The 22,842-nt window shown below is 38.2% G+C and overlaps 9 non-coding genes across 9 annotated transcripts; all 9 read right to left on the bottom strand.

Moving 5' to 3' along the window:
- Window positions 1–137: 137 nt before the first annotated feature.
- Window positions 138–256, bottom strand: LOC113103994 (5S ribosomal RNA). The gene has a single exon (XR_003291797.1). It is a non-coding gene; the product is annotated as a 5S ribosomal RNA (ribosomal RNA).
- Window positions 257–477: 221 nt separating this feature from the next.
- LOC113104000 (5S ribosomal RNA) lies at window positions 478–596 on the bottom strand. The gene has a single exon (XR_003291803.1). It is a non-coding gene; the product is annotated as a 5S ribosomal RNA (ribosomal RNA).
- Window positions 597–1,238: 642 nt separating this feature from the next.
- On the bottom strand, window positions 1,239–1,357 carry LOC113103995 (5S ribosomal RNA). The gene has a single exon (XR_003291798.1). It is a non-coding gene; the product is annotated as a 5S ribosomal RNA (ribosomal RNA).
- Window positions 1,358–1,878: 521 nt separating this feature from the next.
- On the bottom strand, window positions 1,879–1,997 carry LOC113103999 (5S ribosomal RNA). Its single transcript, XR_003291802.1, has one exon. It is a non-coding gene; the product is annotated as a 5S ribosomal RNA (ribosomal RNA).
- Window positions 1,998–4,384: 2,387 nt separating this feature from the next.
- On the bottom strand, window positions 4,385–4,503 carry LOC113103983 (5S ribosomal RNA). The gene has a single exon (XR_003291787.1). It is a non-coding gene; the product is annotated as a 5S ribosomal RNA (ribosomal RNA).
- A 510-nt stretch (window positions 4,504–5,013) lies between these two features.
- LOC113103986 (5S ribosomal RNA) lies at window positions 5,014–5,132 on the bottom strand. Its single transcript, XR_003291790.1, has one exon. It is a non-coding gene; the product is annotated as a 5S ribosomal RNA (ribosomal RNA).
- Window positions 5,133–6,181: 1,049 nt separating this feature from the next.
- On the bottom strand, window positions 6,182–6,300 carry LOC113103990 (5S ribosomal RNA). Its single transcript, XR_003291793.1, has one exon. It is a non-coding gene; the product is annotated as a 5S ribosomal RNA (ribosomal RNA).
- Window positions 6,301–7,201: 901 nt separating this feature from the next.
- Window positions 7,202–7,320, bottom strand: LOC113103985 (5S ribosomal RNA). The gene has a single exon (XR_003291789.1). It is a non-coding gene; the product is annotated as a 5S ribosomal RNA (ribosomal RNA).
- A 1,051-nt stretch (window positions 7,321–8,371) lies between these two features.
- Window positions 8,372–8,490, bottom strand: LOC113103989 (5S ribosomal RNA). The gene has a single exon (XR_003291792.1). It is a non-coding gene; the product is annotated as a 5S ribosomal RNA (ribosomal RNA).
- Between the last annotated feature and the right edge of the window lie 14,352 nt (window positions 8,491–22,842).

The following is a 22,842-nucleotide window of genomic DNA, read 5'->3' as shown; positions in this document are numbered from 1 at the left end:
AGTTTAAAGCACCTGGTATTCCCAGGCAGTCTCCCATCCATGTACTAACAAGGCCCAAACCTGCTAATATGCAGAGATCGGCCATTGACTCTATGTTTTGGCAAAATTGTTCTATACTAAGTGAAAAATTTCCAAAAACCTTACAGCACATGGTATTCCCAGGTGGTCTCCCATCCAAGTACTAACCAGGCCCAAACCTGCTTAGCTTCCGAGATCAGACGAGATCAGGCATAGCCAGGTTGGTATGGCCGTAAGCGAAGACTGCTCCGAAGAGAGGGCTATTTAAAGTTCAGCCAATCTACTGGCCAGTACATTATATAAGTAGGAAAGAAAACCCAAAAGCTTAAAACGCCTGGTATTCCTAGGCGGTCTCTCATCCAAGTACTAACCAGACCTAAACCTGCTCAGATTCAGAAATCTGGCATTGACTCTTTTTTTTTGCAAGATTATTATATAATTTGTGAAAAATTTCCAAAAAGCTTACAGCACCTGGTATTCCCAGGTGGTCTCCCATCCAAGTACTAACCAGGCCCAAACCTGCTTAGCTTCCGAGATCAGACGAGATCAGGCATAGCCAGGTTGGTATGGCCGTAAGCGAAGACTGCTCCGAAGAGAGGGCTATTTAAAGTTCAGCCAATCTACTGGCCAGTACATTATATAAGTAGGAAAGAAAACCCAAAAGCTTAAAACTTCTGGTATTCCTAGGCGGTCTCTCATCCAAGTACTAACCAGACCTAAACCTGCTAAGATTCAGAGATCTGGCATTGACTCTTTTTTTTTTTTTTTTTTTGCAAGATTATTATATAATTCGTGAAAAATATCCAAAAAGTTTAAAGCACCTGGTATTCCCAGGCAGTCTCCCATCCATGTACTAACAAGGCCCAAACCTGCTAATATTCAGAGATCGGCCATTGACTCTTTTTTTTTTGCAAGATTATTATATAATTCATGAATAATATCCACAAAGTTTAAAGCACCTGGTATTCCCAGGCAGTATCCCATCCATGTACTAACAAGGCCCAAACCTCCTAATATTCAGAGATCGGCCATTGACTCTTTTTTTTGCAAGATTATTATATAATTCATGAAAAATATCCACAAAGTTTAAAGCACCTGGTATTCCCAGGCAGTCTCACATCCATGTACTAACAAGGCCCAAACCTGCTAATATGCAGAGATCGGCCATTGACTCTATGTTTTGGCAAAATTGTTCTATACTAAATGAAAAATTTCCAAAAAGCTTACAGCACCTGGTATTCCCAGGCGGTCTCCCATCCAAGTACTAACCAGGCCCAAACCTGCTTAGCTTCCGAGATCAGACGAGATCGGGCTTAGCCAGGTTGGTATGGCCGTAAGCGAAGACAGCTCCGAAGAGAGCTCCGAAGAGAGGGCTATTTAAAGTTCAGCCAATCTACTGGCCAGTACATTGTATAAGTAGGAAAGAAAACCCAAAAGCTTAAAACGCCTGGTATTCCTAGGCGGTCTCTCATCCAAGTACTAACCAGACCTAAACCTGCTCAGATTCAGAGATCTGGCATTGACTCTTTTTTTTTTTTTTTTTTTTTTTTGCAAGATTATTATATAATTCGTGAAAAATATCCAAAAAGTTTAAAGCACCTGGTATTCCCAGGCAGTCTCCCATCCATGTACTAACAAGGCCCAAACCTGCTAATATTCAGAGATCGGCCATTGACTCTTTTTTTTGCAAGATTATTATATAATTCATGAAAAATATCCACAAAGTTTAAAGCACCTGGTATTCCCAGGCAGTCTCCCATCCATGTACTAACAAGGCCCAATCCTGCTAATATGCAGAGATCGGCCATTGACTCTATGTTTTGGCAAAATTGTTCTATACTAAGTGAAAAATTTCCAAAAAGCTTACAGCACCTGGTATTCCCAGGTGGTCTCCCATCCAAGTACTAACCAGGCCCAAACCTGCTTAGCTTCCGAGATCAGACGAGATCAGGCATAGCCAGGTTGGTATGGCCGTAAGCGAAGACTGCTCCGAAGAGAGGGCTATTTAAAGTTTAGCCAATCTACTGGCCAGTACATTATATAAGTAGGAAAGAAAACCAAAAAGCTTAAAACGCCTGGTATTCCTAGGTGGTCTCTCATCCAAGTACTAACCAGACCTAAACCTGCTAAGATTCAGAGATCTGGCATTGACTCTTTTTTTTTTTTTTTTTTTTTTTTTTTTGCAAGATTATTATATAATTCGTGAAAAATATCCAAAAAGTTTAAAGCACCTGGTATTCCCAGGCAGTCTCCCATCCATGTACTAACAAGGCCCAAACCTGCTAATATTCAGAGATCGGCCATTGACTCTTTTTTTTTTGCAAGATTATTATATAATTCATGAATAATATCCACAAAGTTTAAAGCACCTGGTATTCCCAGGCAGTATCCCATCAGTGTTAATTTCGTTGACTAAATATTTTCGTCATTTTTTTCGTCACGAATATATTTTTGCCGACGAAAACGAAACGAAAACTAAAATAGAAGGCACTGACGGAGACTAAAACTATGACTAAATTGATTGATATTATCGTCAACGAATAAAGGACGAGACGAAAATAGACTGTGACGAAAATCAAATCAGCAGACGGCAGAGATGCGAGGAATGAGCAAAAGAACCGGCAAAACAGAACAGACTGCATGAGAGAAGAGAACCAATCAGTGCCTGACTTATTGAGACGTGAAGCGAAGGTTTTCAGTTTTTATGAGCTCCCGGGAAGTCGGCATTCGAAGAGGTGATAGGGACTTTAAGCAACAGCCTCTGTTGGAACGGCAACGCCATTCTGGCGTTGTATTGCGCCTGCGCGAATTTAACTGCTACTTTGTGACGTTCTAATTTAACGGTCTACTACGGGAGAACAGCTGATTTGCCGGAGTCGCTACAACGTGAGAGGTTAGGTAAATAAATGTTATGTTTTTAGACTTATTTACATCATACAATATTAAAAACTCCTCTTCTGACAAAAGATTGTCATTTAACGCCAAAAGCAATCCTTCTCTTGCTTTTTTAAATTATATATTTTTTTGGATCTCAATAAATGAATTAATGCTGCGTTGCGCTGTTCTGTTTTACTGTTGCTTAGTGACTTTTACGTTCTTGGCTACAGCGGTGTGACGGCAAACTTCCGGTCGCTGTAGCCGTTCCATTCGCAGCTGTTGCTTCACGTTTGACGACGAACAAAACAAAACAAAGTGTAAAGCATGCAGAGCGCTCATTCGTGGCAAGAACACAACCAATTTGAAAAGACATTTACAGACGAGCCACCCGGACATTTTCTCAAATGTAATTTTACAACAATGTTCTTTTGTTTATTGAGCTAAGCAAAATTGGAATAGTGCTTGTAGATGTTGTAGCATTAAATATTACGAACTGAAAAGTACTGTAAAATAGTCCCTTCTTCAAATTAGATGCGAGCACAATACTAATACGTAATATCATGATAAATACATTTGATTAATACTAATGTTTAGTATATTTTATAATGTTCTACTTGTTGACAATATCACAAATATTTCTATATTAGTCATGTGAAACATGAATGTTCACATCCTATTATTATACATACAAATCTAGCAATATTGTAGTATTATAGTATATTTAAAACATACAATATTGCTAGACAAATGAATACCTTATAAAATCTTGTTACTTTTTTTATCCACCTAGCTGCCAACTTATTAAATATTTACTTTAAATGTATGCACTTATTGTTCAGCTCAGCTGTAAGCTTTAAGGTCCTGGACCTAACGTTATTTTTCTTTTATTGATGGTCAATTGGCAGCTAGTTATTGTATACATTATCATGACAGTGTTTGTTGCTGCATAAAAGCTTTTGAATCGAAATAAAGACACAGTTGTGTTGAAATAAAGTTGAATTTGTGTTTTATATATTTTGTTTAAGTTTGTTTCCTATACCAGCTGTAAAAAATTGTCTAGTAAATCTGTTATTGATTTTAGTCTTATTTTAGTCGACTAAAATACCAAGCAATTTTAGTCGACTAAAATAAGACTAAAATTAAAACAAATCAGATGACTAAAACTTGACTAAAACTAAAAAGAATTATAGTCAAAAGACTAAGACTAAAACTAAATTAAAATTTTGTGTCAAAATTAACACTGTATCCCATCCATGTACTAACAAGGCCCAAACCTCCTAATATTCAGAGATCGGCCATTGACTCTTTTTTTTTTGCAAGATTATTATATAATTCATGAAAAATATCCACAAAGTTTAAAGCACCTGGTATTCCCAGGCAGTCTCCCATCCATGTACTAACAAGGCCCAAACCTGCTAATATGCAGAGATCGGCCATTGACTCTATGTTTTGGCAAAATTGTTCTATACTAAGTGAAAAATTTCCAAAAAGCTTACAGCACCTGGTATTCCCAGGCGGTCTCCCATCCAAGTACTAACCAGGCCCAAACCTGCTTAGCTTCCGAGATCAGACGAGATCGGGCATAGCCAGGTTGGTATGGCCGTAAGCGAAGACAGCTCCGAAGAGAGGGCTATTTAAAGTTCAGCCAATCTACTGGCCAGTACATTATATAAGTAGGAAAGAAAACCCAAAAGCTTAAAACGCCTGGTATTCCTAGGCGGTCTCTCATCCAAGTACTAACCAGACCTAAACCTGCTAAGATTCAGAGATCTGGCATTGACTCTTTTTTTTTTTTTTTTTTTTTTTTTGCAAGATTATTATATAATTCGTGAAAAATATCCAAAAAGTTTAAAGCACCTGGTATTCCCAGGCAGTCTCCCATCCATGTACTAACAAGGCCCAAACCTGCTAATATTCAGAGATCGGCCATTGACTCTTTTTTTTGCAAGATTATTATATAATTCATGAAAAATATCCACAAAGTTTAAAGCACCTGGTATTCCCAGGCAGTCTCCCATCCATGTACTAACAAGGCCCAAACCTGCTAATATGCAGAGATCGGCCATTGACTCTATGTTTTGGCAAAATTGTTCTGTACTAAGTGAAAAATTTCCAAAAAGCTTACAGCACCTGGTATTCCCAGGCGGTCTCCCATCCAAGTACTAACCAGGCCCAAACCTGCTTAGCTTCCGAGATCAGACAAGATCGGGTATAGCCAGGTTGGTATGGCCGTAAGCGAAGACTGCTCCGAAGAGAGGGCTATTTAAAGTTCAGCCAATCTACTGGCCAGTACATTATATAAGTAGGAAAGAAAACCCAAAAGCTTAAAACGCCTGGTATTCCTAGGCGGTCTCTCATCCAAGTACTAACCAGACCTAAACCTGCTAAGATTCAGAGATCTGGCATTGACTCTTTTTTTTTTTTTTTGCAAGATTATTACATAATTCGTGAAAAATATCCAAAAAGTTTAAAGCACCTGGTATTCCCAGGCAGTCTCCCATCCATGTACTAACAAGGCCCAAACCTGCTAATATTCAGAGATCGGCCATTGACTCTTTTTTTTTTGCAAGATTATTATATAATTCATGAATAATATCCACAAAGTTTAAAGCACCTGGTATTCCCAGGCAGTATCCCATCCATGTACTAACAAGGCCCAAACCTCCTAATATTCAGAGATCGGCCATTGACTCTGTTTTTTTTTTTGCAAGATTATTATATAATTCGTGAAAAATATCCAAAAAGTTTAAAGCACCTGGTATTCCCAGGAAGTCTCCCATCCATGTACTAACAAGGCCCAAACCTACTAATATTCAGAGATCGGCCATTGACTGTTTTTTTTTGCAAGATTATTATATAATTCATGAAAAATATCCACAAAGTTTAAAGCACCTGGTATTCCCAGGCAGTCTCCCAACCATGTACTAACCAGGCCCAAACCTGCTAATATTCAGAGATCGGCCATGTTTTGGCAAAATTGTTCTATACTAAGTGAAAATTTTCCAAAAAGCTTACAGCACCTGGTATTTCAAGGCGGTCTCCCATCCAAGTACTAACCAGACCTAAACCTGCTAATATGCAGAGATCGGGCATTGACTCTTTTTTTTTTTTTGCAAGATTATTATATAATTTGTGAAAAATATCCAAAAAGTTTAAAGCACCTGGTATTCCCAGGCAGTCTCCCATCCATGTACTAACAAGGCCCAAACCTGCTAATATGCAGAGATCGGCCATTGACTCTATGTTTTGGCAAAATTGTTCTATACTAAGTGAAAAATATCCAAATAGCTTACAGCACCTGGTATTCCCAGGCGGTCTCCCATCCAAGTACTAACCAGGCCCAAACCTGCTTAGCTTCCGAGATCAGACGAGATCGGGCATAGCCAGGTTGGTATGGCCTTAAGCGGAGACTGCTCCGAAGAGAGGGCTATTTAAAGTTCAGCCAATCTACTGGCCAGTACATTATATAAGTAGGAAAGAAAACCCAAAATCTTAAAACGGCTGGTATTCCTAGGCGGTCTCTCATCCAAGTACTAACCAGACCTAAACCTGCTAAGATTCAGAGATCGGGCATTGACTCTTTTTTTTTTTTGCAAGATTATTATATAATTCGTGAAAAATATCCAAAAAGTTTAAAGCACCTGGTATTCCCAGGCAGTCTCCCATCCATGTACTAACAAGGCCCAAACCTGCTAATATTCAGAGATCGGCCATTGACTCTTTTTTTTTGCAAGATTATTATATAATTCATGAAAAATATCCACAAAGTTTAAAGCACCTGGTATTCCCAGGCAGTCTCCCAACCATGTACTAACCAGGCCCAAACCTGCTAATATTCAGAGATCGGCCATGTTTTGGCAAAATTGTTCTATACTAAGTGAAAATTTTCCAAAAAGCTTACAGCACCTGGTATTTCAAGGCGGTCTCCCATCCAAGTACTAACCAGACCTAAACCTGCTAATATGCAGAGATCGGGCATTGACTCTTTTTTTTTTTGCTAGATTATTATATAATTTGTGAAAAATATCCAAAAAGTTTAAAGCACCTGGTATTCCCAGGCAGTCTCCCCTCCATGTACTAACAAGGCCCAAACCTGCTAATATTCAGAGATCGGCCATTGACTCTTTTTTTTGCAAGATTATTATATAATTCATGAAAAATATCCACAAAGTTTAAAGCACCTGGTATTCCCAGGCAGTCTCCCATCCATGTACTAACAAGGCCCAAACCTGCTAATATGCAGAGATCGGCCATTGACTCTATGTTTTGGCAAAATTGTTCTGTACTAAGTGAAAAATTTCCAAAAAGCTTACAGCACCTGGTATTCCCAGGCGGTCTCCCATCCAAGTACTAACCAGGCCCAAACCTGCTTAGCTTCCGAGATCAGACAAGATCGGGTATAGCCAGGTTGGTATGGCCGTAAGCGAAGACTGCTCCGAAGAGAGGGCTATTTAAAGTTCAGCCAATCTACTGGCCAGTACATTATATAAGTAGGAAAGAAAACCCAAAAGCTTAAAACGCCTGGTATTCCTAGGCGGTCTCTCATCCAAGTACTGACCAGACCTAAGCCTGCTAAGATTCAGAGATCTGGCATTGACTCTTTTTTTTTTTTTTGCAAGATTATTACATAATTCGTGAAAAATATCCAAAAAGTTTAAAGCACCTGGTATTCCCAGGCAGTCTCCCATCCATGTACTAACAAGGCCCAAACCTGCTAATATTCAGAGATCGGCCATTGACTCTTTTTTTTTTGCAAGATTATTATATAATTCATGAATAATATCCACAAAGTTTAAAGCACCTGGTATTCCCAGGCAGTATCCCATCCATGTACTAACAAGGCCCAAACCTCCTAATATTCAGAGATCGGCCATTGACTCTGTTTTTTTTTTTGCAAGATTATTATATAATTCGTGAAAAATATCCAAAAAGTTTAAAGCACCTGGTATTCCCAGGAAGTCTCCCATCCATGTACTAACAAGGCCCAAACCTACTAATATTCAGAGATCGGCCATTGACTCTTTTTTTTTTGCAAGATTATTATATAATTCATGAAAAATATCCACAAAGTTTAAAGCACCTGGTATTCCCAGGCAGTCTCCCAACCATGTACTAACCAGGCCCAAACCTGCTAATATTCAGAGATCGGCCATGTTTTGGCAAAATTGTTCTATACTAAGTGAAAATTTTCCAAAAAGCTTACAGCACCTGGTATTTCAAGGCGGTCTCCCATCCAAGTACTAACCAGACCTAAACCTGCTAATATGCAGAGATCGGGCATTGACTCTTTTTTTTTTTTTTTGCAAGATTATTATATAATTTGTGAAAAATATCCAAAAAGTTTAAAGCACCTGGTATTCCCAGGCAGTCTCCCATCCATGTACTAACAAGGCCCAAACCTGCTAATATGCAGAGATCGGCCATTGACTCTATGTTTTGGCAAAATTGTTCTATACTAAGTGAAAAATATCCAAATAGCTTACAGCACCTGGTATTCCCAGGCGGTCTCCCATCCAAGTACTAACCAGGCCCAAACCTGCTTAGCTTCCGAGATCAGACGAGATCGGGCATAGCCAGGTTGGTATGGCCTTAAGCGGAGACTGCTCCGAAGAGAGGGCTATTTAAAGTTCAGCCAATCTACTGGCCAGTACATTATATAAGTAGGAAAGAAAACCCAAAATCTTAAAATGGCTGGTATTCCTAGGCGGTCTCTCATCCAAGTACTAACCAGACCTAAACCTGCTAAGATTCAGAGATCGGGCATTGACTCTTTTTTTTTTTTTGCAAGATTATTATATAATTCGTGAAAAATATCCAAAAAGTTTAAAGCACCTGGTATTCCCAGGCAGTCTCCCATCCATGTACTAACAAGGCCCAAACCTGCTAATATTCAGAGATCGGCCATTGACTCTTTTTTTTTGCAAGATTATTATATAATTCATGAAAAATATCCACAAAGTTTAAAGCACCTGGTATTCCCAGGCAGTCTCCCAACCATGTACTAACCAGGCCCAAACCTGCTAATATTCAGAGATCGGCCATGTTTTGGCAAAATTGTTCTATACTAAGTGAAAATTTTCCAAAAAGCTTACAGCACCTGGTATTTCAAGGCGGTCTCCCATCCAAGTACTAACCAGACCTAAACCTGCTAATATGCAGAGATCGGGCATTGACTCTTTTTTTTTTTGCTAGATTATTATATAATTTGTGAAAAATATCCAAAAAGTTTAAAGCACCTGGTATTCCCAGGCAGTCTCCCCTCCATGTACTAACAAGGCCCAAACCTGCTAATATTCAGAGATCGGCCATTGACTCTATGTTTTGGCAAAATTGTTCAACTCTAACAGGCGGTCTCCCATCCAAGTACTAACCAGGCCCAAACCTGCTTAGCTTCCGAGATCAGACAAGATCGGGCATAGCTTTTTTTTTTTTTTTTACAAACTTAAAAGATTACATTAAAAACATTGTACACATTTTCCACAGTACCATGACAAACAAAAGAGACAATCACAAAAACAATAACAATCATTCAAATTTATCCCATATCCAAGTTACACCATCTATTTGATACTGTCACATTGTGTCCTTCTACAAATATAGTACATATTGTTGTATATATACAATTCCATTTTGTTTTGTTAAATTAATTATATTTTTAAACTTCAGTTTAGATGACAACCCTCTAACATTAATTGAGACCAAACATAAATTACTCATAATGAAATAAAATAAAAAACACAAACCCAAACAACCCATCATCCATATGTGGTCTCTCTTAATATCTAGGAATTTAGATCTACTTTATCTTCAATTAGCCTTGTTCTGTCTTCTCTTCTTAACTTTTGTTTCTTTAATACTTGTTTAATATTTATTTGCGGTACTCTTATCATTTTACGTCTTCTGTTCATAATGCCCAATGTTCTGCTTTCAAGTTCAAGGTTAATTTCATCAGTTTCCTCATCGCTTACCTCCTCTTTATTCCAACCAGCTGCAATTTCACTCGTTGTTGCACATTCCTTTTCTTTCATTTGTCCATCATTAGCAATTGTTTGTTGTATCTCAGTCTCCATTGTATGCACTTCAATTTCTTTATCTGCGTTATCCTCTCTCCTCGTGGAGTCCTCCTTTCCTTGCTTCCTTAAATCATCAGAAATCCCATTCACCTCCTGTATTTCATCTTTCCTTCTATTTCTGCTTGTCTCCTCCATGTGCTCCTGCACCTCTATCTCCATTTCTGCATTGTCCTCCTCTTCAGATCCACACGTACACCTCATCCATGTCTTTTCACAGCTTTGGCACCGCAGGGCTTGGCAGTCCCACGCAAAATGCCCCTGTTCCAGACATTCTCTGCAGGTATATTGAGGACAGTCCTTTTTTTCATGCTCTGTGCTTGTACATATTCTGCAAGTCTTTAGCTGGCCATCATGAATTACTCTGAAGTATTTTGGTCCCTCCTCTGTGTCAAATCTCACATTGTATGGCAGAGTCACAATGTCCTGTGGGAATTTTACTCTTAAAAACCTTGTTCCATCCGCAACAGTGGTGCCAGGATAATATCTCCTTCTTAACGGGAGAATAAGATTTACTCCCCAATCCACCAGTTTTTGAATGATTTCATCATCTTTTATGTAGTTTGGCAAAAGCAAAAAAGAGACCATTCTTTCAGTTTTACATAGTTTTTTGATCTCACAAAACTGTCCATCAATCAGTAATCCATCTATTAGCTTTTCACAATCCATCTCATTCTCCATGGTTAGTTCATAGTCAACATTACTTTTTTCCTCAGTCCATACAGCTTTCCAAAACCAGTTTTCTCTTCCACAGCCTTTATTATCATCATGACAGATATTATTTTTTCTGGATCATTAACAGTCATTGTTAGCGTTGCTTCTTTTTTGTAGTCTCTCTGATATTTTGATTGGCTTTTTATCTTTTTCATTGTCTCATTTCTTTGGACTGCTTCTTGTCTTCCATCAGTATAACATTTTGGACTTTGTTTACACCACACAGACAGGAGCTTACAAAGCCCTCCCCCTCCCCCTCCCCCACCTCGGAGCCTCAGATCACATCACTGTTATGCTAATGCCTGCATACAGACCACTCATTAAAGTCGCCAAACCAGTTTACAAACAGATTAAAGTGTGGCCAGAAGGATCATCAGAGATTCTTCAGGACTGCTTCAACACAACTGACTGGGACATGTTTAAACAGGCTGCCACATGCAATAACACCACTGACCTCCAGGAGTACTCAGAGACTGTTACTGCCTACATCAATAAGTGTATTGATGATGTAACGATCACAAAAACTATCACTGTTCGGGCCAATCAGAAGCCATGGATGACGGGGGAGGTCTACAGACTCCTGAAGACACGGAATGCTGCCTTCAGAGCTGGAGATGAGGTGGGCCTGAGAACAGCTAGGGCCAACCTGTCCCACGGCATCAGAGAAGCTAAGAGACAGCACTCCAGGAGGATAGCTCACCAATTCAGCAACAGCAGAGACACTAGGAGCCTGTGGCAGGGGATACAGACCATTACGGACTACAAGCCCCCACCACGGACCTGTGACAACAACATCTCTCTGCTGAACGAGCTGAACACCTTCTTCGCTCGCTTTGAGCAACAAAACAGCACCACTGCACAGAAGACTCCACCTCCTCCCGGCGACCAGGTGATGATGCTGACCCCAGACAGCGTGAGGAGATCCTTCAGCAGGATCAATGCATGCAAAGCTCCGGGTCCTGACAACATTCCTGGGCGTGTACTGAAAGACTGTGCAGCAGAACTCACTGATGTCTGCACAGACATTTTCAACATATCACTGAGTCAGGCTGTTGTTCCCACATGCTTTAAAACTACCACCATCATCCCAGTCCCAGAGAAGCCATCTCTATCCTGCTTCAATGACTACCGTCCTGTTGCACTTACCCCCATCCTCATGAAGTGCTTTGAACGGCTAGTCATGCACCACATCAAGTCTGCCCCCCCCCTCCCTGGACCCCTTCCAGTTTGCATATCGGTCCAACCGCTCGACCGATGATGCCATCTCCACTAACCTCCACTCAGCACTCAGACAAAAAGGACTCATATGTCAGAATGCTGTTCATTGACTTCAGTTCAGCATTCAACACAATCATCCCTCAACAGCTCATTTACAAACTGATCCAACTGGGGCTCAATACTTCACTGTGCAACTGGCTGTTGGACTTTCTGACTGGAAGACACATCCAGTACCATCACACTGAACACTGGGGCCCCCCAAGGATGTGTGCTGAGCCCCCTCCTCTTCACTCTGCTGACCCATGACTGCACACCGTCACACAGCTCCAACCTCTTCATTAAGTTTGTGGATGAAACGACTGTGGTGGGTCTCATTAGCAACAAGGATGAGACAAACTACAGGAGCAAGGTGAGCCGCCTGTCCGGGTGGTGCAGTGACAACAATCTCTCTCTGAACGTGGAGAAGATGAAGGAGATTGTTGTAGACTTCAGGAGAGCGCACACTCAGCATGTTCCTCTGACCATCAACGGTGCGACTGTGGAGAGAGTGAGCAGCACCAAGTTCCTGGGTGTGCACATCACAGTGGACCTCTCCTGGACTGAAAACACAGCAGCACTGGCCAAGAAATCAAATCAGCATCTCTACTTTCTCCGCAAACTGAGGAGAGCCAGAGTCCCACCCCCCATCATGTACACCTTCTACAGAGGGACCATTGAGAGCATCCTGACGAGCTGCATTACTGTGTGGTATGGCGCCTGCAACGCATCCTGCCGAAAGACTCTGCAACGCATAGTAAAAGCAGCTGAGAAGATCATTGGTGTCTCTCTCCCCTCCCTCCAGGACATCTATGGAACCCGTCTCACCCTCAAAGCCCTCTGCATCGCAGGTGATCCCACTCACCCATCACACAGCTTCTTCAGGCTGCTACCATCAGGGAGGAGACTGCAGAGTCTCCAGGCCAGGACCAGCAGACTGAAGGACAGCTTCATCCACCAGGCTGTCAGGAAGCTGAACTCGCTCCCGAACTTGCCCCCCCCTCCCCTCTTCTGCTTCAAGCACCACTGAACTATGACCCCCCCCCCCCCCCCCCCCCCAGATCCCTCCCCCCCACTAATATACGATGACATGCACAAGTCACTTTTTAGCATCTTTGGTCTGCTCACTACCTTATTCTCCATGGAACTGACGTCATTACACTACCTCATCAGTCAGTTTAATAATATAACTGCTCTTGATCCCTTTGCCACTTTAATCAGACTTAATAAGCTTTTGTTTTTGCACTAAATAATCTTTTATCTGCACTTCTGTTCACTTCATTGATCTGCCTTTTGCCTTGCGCTGCTTTATTTAACTTTATTTTTAATTTTATTATGTTTTATTTTTACATTCCCTTATTGTATAGTTGTATCTACATTTTATATTTTGATGTAGATTTTTAGGCTTTAATGTTAATGTTATCTGTGTGCACCGGGGGTCTGAGAGTAACGCAATTTCGATTCTCTGTATGTATGTAATAATAATAATTATAATTATAATAATAATAATAATAATAATTAAGATATGATACGATAGGATATGAAATATGGGTGAGGAGGAATATGGCATACTTTGAGAGAAAGAAAGTAAATGTGATTGAAATGTTCAAGAGTATTGTTAGAAAGAATGTGTATATAATGTGGAAATTAAAGATGATTTTGAAAAAGCATTTGTAGAAGAAATGTAGAAGAACCCCCGGAAGGTTTAATAAAAAATAAAAAAAATTAAAGCTGCAAGCAGCGATGATCGGGCCCTCGCACCCGGGCTCACCGCCAGCAAGCGGCTTTAGTAAAAAAGGCGAACGGCGAGAAATATGCATTTAAAGTCGTAAATATAAGTGGAATATGTCAAAGTAATTTATATGTGCCAATCTTCTTTTTGCCAGCAGGTGGCACTATCATTATAATGGAATATTTTCCTTCAGATGTGTTCAGGCCAAGACTGTTATCGAACATTTGAAGTTTGGGGAAGATCGAATATTTTCAGCCTGAGTTACAACAACTTCTCTTCCTATGGCGAGACATCAATTTTGTCATGGCGCCATGGACACGACCTTTAACAAAAACTCAAGATAGACTGACCACAAAAAAGACATTAATGTCAAAAAATTTCTAGGAGTAGTTTGTCGCCAGTGTTGGGTATAGTTACTTTGGAAAGTAGTTAGTTAGGTTACAACGTTACCATCAATTAAAAGTAATCAGTTATGATACAGCGTTACCTATTCATAAAAGTAACGCGTTAGAGTACTCATGCGTTACCAAAAATTAAAAGCCGTTTGCAGCGGCTCACACACGACACACGAGAGACATAGCCCCCGGCCCCTTTAAATGCACCTAGAAGTTGTGACTCCCAACAATGAATAATGTCAGTCATCCGACTAAATTAACACTGCAGGATAACAATAACAGGAAAGACAGTCAGCAATCGGCTATTCCACATGGCGTTTAATTTATTTATTATCACAGAACATATTATTAATCAAAATTCGCACCTAACGTTACCCAGCCCGGGTAGCCTAGGCTACTGTATATTATGAGCACCACAAGATAACTCCTGATTTTTCTTTAACTTTAAATAATGCAGTTATCAAAGTACAAGTATGCTTACTTGTAAACACAACCTTAAACAGGCTTGCAGATTTAAATCCATTTATAAATGATGAACAACCAGCCAGCCAATGATCTAACAGAAATTAACAGCTGCCTGTCAAACAAAAATGATAACAAACCGAATTAAATCCTTCACTGCCACACAGGCAAATGACAAATCGCTTAATAGCCGAACTAATTATTATTAAAGTGTCACTCACAGTCACAAGCCTAAATTCGCTTTAACACAGTCCTCTTACATTTACTCTTCAAAGTAGCGATTAAAACGTAGCGTTAAATTTGAGGTAGAATTTTTGGCGGTCGACAGAAGCTTTTCACCAAAGCAGAGTGTGCATTTTACCGTTATGTTCTTTTCTTTTTCGTTGACAAATTGAAAATAATGTGCGTACTTCCATAAACCAAATGCTGTTCTCTCTGCTATCTTGCCGGGAGTTCGAAAAAAAAAAAAAAAAAAAAAACCCACACACACACACAGGGTCAGGCGCAGGGCACAGACGCATCACAGCCATTGACTTTACGATCACAGAGCTTCGGCTCCGCTGATACTGTACATCCGCAGGTGGCACAGTAGACCTAGGACTACTGTCTGACAAAAAGCAGGCTGCAGTCGGGATTTTCCTTTCCTTAAAATAACGGATTACTTTTTTTTTTTAAATAACGAAGTTACTGATTACTTACGCACGAAACTAACGCGTTAAGTTACAAATTTCAGGAAAAAAGTAATTAGAGTACTCTCAACACTGTTTGTCGCAGTGTAAAATATGACACTTCCTGTTGCCAATAGGGGGCACTATATATCTTTGTTGTTCTGTCCTTTCATCTGCTCACTGCATTTGTTAATTGTGTCTTACAAGTGGTTTTTAAAAGTAAAAATTACTTCAATTTCAGTCTCTTTCAATATAAGTGTTTATATAAATGTTAATTAAAGCTTAGTTAAAATATTTTAATACATTATTAATAATATTTTTTAAATTACATTTTTATTTTAAGATTAGTTTATGTACTGTGAAATAACATAAATAATAATATTTTTAATGATAGGAATAACTAACATAAAAAAAGATTAATAAATGATCTGAAAAATAGATTGTTCATTGTTAGTTCATGTTAGTTAATGCATTAACTAATGTAAACCAAAAAGAGCTTATTTCGCACTTTTCATGATATATAACTATTTTTAAAAATACTTTTATTGATCTATAAACATTTCTCAAATTATTATATAAAACTATATTACCAGTAAAATTCATTAGCTTTTTAAAATACATATTATTTTACTTTGAAAGATTTTTTATAAATGATTTAAATGCTTTATACACGTTTCTAAAACAATTATTTAAAAGTAATCCTATAGCTCCATCTGGTGGTGGCCATGATAGGTATTATACACTGCACGTTTGGAGCACGAGAACAGGACAGACTGTGCATATGCCTATGCAAGGCCAGGTTCACAAGCTCTATCTGTAATGCATATTTTTTTCAGAGCCCATGTTAATGGATCAGAGCATTCACACTGCACATGGTAAAAGATGTGAACAGAAAAGGTTAGAAGTAGAAAGGTGTGAAAAGAATGAATATCTAGTGCATGAGCATAGAGAGAGTTGTGAGTGCACAGGACACAGTTTGAGCAGAGGAAACGGGTTTTAAGTGCGCGCACGCTCTCCGAGCAAAAGCAGAATGTATCGGAGGACGCATTTTTTGACAAAGTAAAGGAAATGTGCATGCAAGCGGAAAGAGTCATGCTCGCCCATTATTTAAATGTGTTTTTGCGTTACAATAACATGCTCTCGCTACTGTGTCTGCACCACATACACATACTGTATACACTCTGCAAACAGTGAACCTGTATAATGTATAACAAATCTATTTCAACACCTGAAGCATCGCTACAATGAGCTCTATGACCAAGGCATGACAAGAAGACATGCCTAAAAATTCAGCACTCCTGAATATGAGCTTTTCACTTCCATCCTTCGAGGACAATTATATATATCACTCATAAATCATGAAATACCAGATTTATAGTATTTATTAAGATTGATGTGATTTGAAATTGGTCAAATGTGCTTGGAAAAAAATGTCATCAGAATTTCAACGTGCCTTATTATTATGCACTTTGTGAAAAAGCATTTTAAATTTTTTTTTTGATCTATAAGCATTTGTAAAATATGTTTGCCTGCATTACAGATTAGTCTTTATCTGTGAGCTGAACTGTTTTACTGTTAAATCAGCAAGATTGTGTAAATTCAGGTCATGTCATGTCATGTCACAGAATGTCTGTCATAGGTCAGTATCAAATAAGTTTAAAATTATTATCAGAATAAAAAAATATATACAAGTCATTGTGTATGTATTTTTTAAATCTTTTTTTTTTATTTTGCAATTAACATAATTCTTAACCTAATTATTTAAAATCATTTTGTCTGAGCCCTACAAATTGTACTAGGTTTTTTTCGTCCCTAAAAATGATTAGATTATTAGAAAATTATAGATTTCTTAAGCTGTAATGATGAAAAAAATCAACAACACACAATTACAGTTTTTTTTTCTGGTGATCAAAGAGATGTTAACTCTCTCTCTCTCTCTCTCTCTCTCTCTCTGTCAGGCAGGCCCTCAAGCACCCCTCCCCCTCCCCCTCCTTTCCCTCACACAGAGAGAATGCCAGAGAGTGAGATCAGATGTCTGACAGTTTTATAATTTTATTTTAATCATACAGTGTTGTAAAGTCATAAAAATATGCATATTTCCTCAGAATCGCATGTTCTCTAAATGAAAAAATGGTTTTGAAATGTTTGGAAGCTGCAATTTAAAAATACTAGACAATTAATGTTTCCCTTTTTAATGTTATTTCAAAAAATCACCACGGCAAAACCGTTCAAGCTATCCAAAATCCATTCGCAATTTAAGTTCCTCAATGTTTTTTCAACATGTAGACAAAGTTTGGTGTGTATAGTGCACTTCCCCTGTGAGGAGTATGCATTAATTCACAGCCGAATTTGCCCAAAAATACATATTCAAATCAAAATAGCTGACTTCCTGTTGGTCGTAGCTTATGACTGTGAATTAGAAAATTGTCCATCTTGATAAGAACAATTTATGTACCAAGTTTGGTGTCTGTAGCTAAAACTAACCCCCCCACTTTTGACAAAAGGTGGCGCTATAGAGTGCCTCCTTCACGTCCTTTTAAAAGCTTATGCCACTGTCTAGATATCATTAATACTGATATGTGTTCTGAGTTTAATGTAAATCTGAGCGTGTTGTCTGCCTCAAAATCACCATAACAGAATATTCAAGTTTGACACGTTGCCATGGCAACACTATATTAGATATCAGTATACCCACAACAGATTTACATTGGCTGTGTTTTGTCATTATTCTGATGAAGTTTGAAGCAAATAGAGTAAAAATAAGACGCTGAATTAAAAGAACTTTGAAAATCAGACACTTCCTGCTGCCAGTTGGTGGCGCTGTAACTTTGACACCTTATATTTACATATATGCGAGCAACATATTACAATGAACAAACTGATGAAGTTTGATGAAACTCAGGAAATGTATGTGGATGTTATTAGGCACTTCCTGTTTCAAATTTTGTGCCCTAATTTCAACGCCTCACCACGGGCGAACCGTTCGAGATATCAAAAATCCGCTTGCAATTTTTCATCCTCAATGTCTTGAGATTATGTTCACCAAGTTTTGTGGCGAACGGGTGGTAAACCTCAGAGGAGTATTTCAAATACTCAAATACAAATAACAGCCCTGAATAGCTGAATTCCTGTTGGGCGGAGCCTATGACATAGAGTGTGAAAGTTGTTTGGCTCAATGAGATCTATAAGTGTACTGAGTTTCATATAAATACATGCAAGTATGTGTGAGCTATGGTTCAGTATTTTCTGACGGTGTTCCAGGGGGCGCTGTAGAGCCTCTGTGCCACGCCCGGGTTCCAGTCTCTGCGGCGACCTGATGGCCGCAGGTTCCAATGTGTATGCCAATTTTCAAGAGTTTTTGAGTATGTTAAGGCCCCCAAAAACCCCCGGAAGTTTAGAAAAAAAAAAAAAAAATTAAAGCTGCAAGCAGCGATGATCGGGCCCTCGCCCCCGGGCTCACAGCCAGCAGGCTGCTTTAGTAAAAAAGGCGAATGGCGAGAAATATGCAATTAAAGTCGGAAATATAAGCAGAATATACCAAAGTCATTTATATGTGCCAATCTTCCTTTTGCCAGCAGGTGGCGCTATCATTATAATGGAATATTTTTCCTTCAGATTGTGTTCAGGCCAAGACTCTTATCGAACATTTGAAGTTTGGGGGAAGAATCCGAAGAATTTGAATATTTTATGCCTGAGTTACAACAACTTATCTTCCTATGGCGAGACATCAATTTTGTCATGGCGCCATGGACACGACCTTCAACAAAAACACATGATAGACTGACCTCAAAAAAGACATCAATGTCAAAAAATTTCTAGGAGTAGTTTGTTGCAGCGTAAAATATGACACTTCCTGTTGCCAATAGGGGGCACTATATATCTTTGTTGTTCTGTCCTTTCATCTGCTCACTGCATTTGTTAACTGTGTCTTACAAGCAGTTTTTAAAAGTAAAAATTACTTTCATTTCAGTCGCTTTCAATATAAGTGTTTATATAAATGTTAATTAAAGCTTAGTTAAAATATTTTAATACATTATTAATGAAAAAAATGTAATTACATTTTTATTTTAAGATTAGTTTATGTACTGTGAAATAACATAAACAATAATATTTTTAATGATAGGAATAACTAACATAAAAAAAAGATTAATAAATGATCTGAAAAATAGATTGTTCATTGTTAGTTCATGTTAGTTAATGCATTAACTAATGTAAACCAAAGAGGGCTTATTATAAATTGTTTCAAAACACTTTTCATGATCTATAACCATTTTTAAAAATACTTTTATTTATCTGTAAACATTTCTGAAATTATTATATAAAACTATATTACCAGTACAATTCATTAGCTTTTTAAAATACATATTATTTTACTTTGAAAGATTTTTATAAATGATTTAAATACTGTATACACGTTTCTAAAACAATTATTTAAAAGTAATCCTATATCTCCATCTGGTGGTGGCCAGGATAGGTATTACACACTGCACGTTTGGTGTTGCTATCTGAACCAGTCTGAATGAAGCGTTCCTAAATGGAGCACGAGAACAGGACAGACTGTGCATATACCTATGCAAGGCCAGGTTCACAAGCTCTATCTGTAAAGCATATTTTTTTCATAGCCCATGTTAATGGATCAGAGCATTCACACTGCACATGGTAAAAGATGTGAACAGAAAAGGTTAGAAGTAGAAAGGTGTGAAAAGAATGAATATCTAGCGCATGAGCATAGAGAGAGTTATGAGTGCAGAGGACACAGTTTGAGCAGAGGAAACGGGTTTTAAGTGCGCGCACGCTCTCCGAGCAAAAGCAGCATGCATCAGAGGATGCGTTTTGTGACAAAGTAAAGGAAAAGTGTATGCAAGCAGAGAGATTCATGCTCGCGCATTATTTTAATGTGTTTTTGCCTTACAATAACATGCTCTTGCTGCTGCGTCTGCACCACATACACATACTGTATACACTCTGCAAACAGTGAACCTGTATAATGTATAACAAATCTATTTCAACACCTGAAGCATTGCTACAATGAGCTCTATGACCAATTCATGACAAGAAGACATGCCTAAAAATTCAGCACTCCTGAATATGAGCTTTTCACTTCCAGCCTTCGAGGACAATTATATATATCACTCATAAATCATGAAATACCAAATCTATAGTATTTATTAAGATTGATGTGATTTGAAATTGCAAAATGTGCTTGGAAAAAAAATGTCATCAGAATATCAACATGCCTTATTATTATGCACTTTGTGAAAAAGCATTTTTAACTATTTTATTGATCTATAAGCATTTGTAAAATATTTTTGCCAGCATTACAGCTTAGTCTTTATCTGTGAGCTGAACTGTTTTACTGTTAAATCAGCAAGATTGTGTAAATTCAGGTCATGTCATGTCATGTCACAGAATGTCTGTCATAGGTCAGTATCAAATTAGTTTAAAATTATTATCAGAATAAAAAAATATATACAAGTCAACGTGTATGTATTTTTAAAATCTTTTTTTTATTTTGCAATTAACATAATTAAAATTAACATATAAAATAATTTTGTCTGAGCCCTACAAATTGTACTAGGTTTTTTTTTCGTCCCCAAAACTGACAGAAAATGATATAGAGATTTCTTAAGCTTTCTTAATGATGAAAAAAAATCAACAACACACAATTGCTGTTTTTTTCTGGTGATTAAAGAGATGTTAACTCTCTCTCTCTCTCTGTCAGGCAGGCCCTCAAGCACCCCTCCCCCTCCCCCTCCTTGCCCTCACACAGAGAGAATGCCAGAGAGTGAGATCAGATGTCTGACAGTTTTATAATTTTATTTTAATCATACAGTGTTGTAAAGTCGTGAAACTATGCCTATTTCCTCAGAATCGCATGTTCTCTAAATGAAAAATGGTTTTGAAATGTTTGGAAGCAGCAATTTAAAAATACAAGACAATTAATGTTTCCCTTTTTAATGTTATTTCAAAAAATCACCACGGCAAAACCGTTCAAGCTATCCAAAATCCATTCGCAATTTAAGTTCCTCAATGTTTTTTCAACATGTAGACAAAGTTTAGTGTGTATAGTTCATTTCCCTTGTGAGGAGTATGCATTCATTCACAGCCGAAATAAGCCCAAAAATACATATTCAAATCAAAATAGCTGACTTCCTGTTGGTCGTAGCTTATGACTGTGAATTAGAAAATTGTCCATCTTGATAAGATCAATTTATGTACCAAGTTTGGTGTCTGTAGCTAAAACTAACCCCCCCCCACTTTTGACAAAAGGTGGCGCTATAGAGTGCCTCCTTCACGTCCTTTTAAAAGCTTTTGCCATTGTCTAGATATCATTAATACTGATATGTGTTCTGATTTTAATGTAAATCTGAGCTTGTTGATTGCCTCAAAATCACCATAACAAAATATTCAAGTTTGATACGTTGCCATGGCAACAATATATAAGATATCAATATCCCCACAACAGATTTACATTGGTCATGTTTTGTCAATATTCTGATGAAGTTTGAAGCAAATCGAGTAAAAATAAGATGCTAAATTCAAAGCATTTTGAAAATGACTAAATTCTTGCTGCCAGTTGGTGGCGCTATAACGTTGACTCTTAATAGTCACATATATACGATCGTTATCATACATCGAACAAACCGATGAAATTTGATCAAACTCAGGTAATGTATGTGGATGTTATTAGGCATTTCCTGTTTCAATTTTTTTGCACTAATTTCAACGCCACGCCACGGGCAAACCGTTCGAGATATCAAAAATCCCCTTGCAATTTTTCATCCCCAATGTCTTGAGATCATGTTCACCGAGTTTCGAATCAAACGGTTGAAAGTCCTCAGAGGAGTAATTCAAATTCCAGAGCATGCTTTTTTTGAACAGCCCTGAATAGCTGACTTCCTGTTGGGTGGAGCCTATGACATAGAGTGCAAAAGTTGTTCGGCTCAATGAGATCTATAAGTGTACTGAGTTTCATTTAAATCCATGCAAGTATTTGTGAGCTATGGTTCAAGGTTTCTGACTTTATTCCAGGGGGCGCTGTAGAGCCCCTGTGCCACGCCCGGGTCCCAGCCTCTGCGGTGTCCTGATGGCCGCAGGTTCCAATGTGTGTGCCAATTTTCAAGAGTTTTTGAGTATGTTAATGCCTCAAAAAACCCCCGGAAGGTTCATAAAAAAGAAAAATAATAATAATAATAATAATAAATATAGCTGCAAGCAGCGATGGCGGGCTCAAGCCACCAATGCCATCGCCACCCCGGTGGCATCAGGTAAACTGTGCCCAGCGGGCACATGCATTCACAATATCCCTCTGGCAGTGAGGTTTTAAAGGATAAGGCAGTTAAAGGGTTAATCAGAATCATCAAGACTTTAAAATCACATTCACAGAACAATATATATAACTTTAGTGACACTTTACAATAATATTTCATTTCTAAACATTATGTTAACATGAACAATATTTATATAGCATTCATTCATGTCAGTTAATATTCCAAACTTTAAAACATTGTTTTATTGTGATTTTTTTCCAAGCACTTTTTACCAATTCCAAACCATATCAATCTTAATAACTACCATTATTTTTTATTTAATCATTTATGAGTGCTATACAATAGTCCAGGAAAGCTGGAAGAGAAAAACTCCTTATATTC

The sequence above is a fragment of the Carassius auratus genome, unplaced genomic scaffold, assembly GCF_003368295.1.
Source record: "Carassius auratus strain Wakin unplaced genomic scaffold, ASM336829v1 scaf_tig00217881, whole genome shotgun sequence".
Lineage (NCBI taxonomy): Eukaryota > Metazoa > Chordata > Actinopteri > Cypriniformes > Cyprinidae > Carassius > Carassius auratus.
This window is presented reverse-complemented; position numbering and strand designations above follow the sequence as displayed.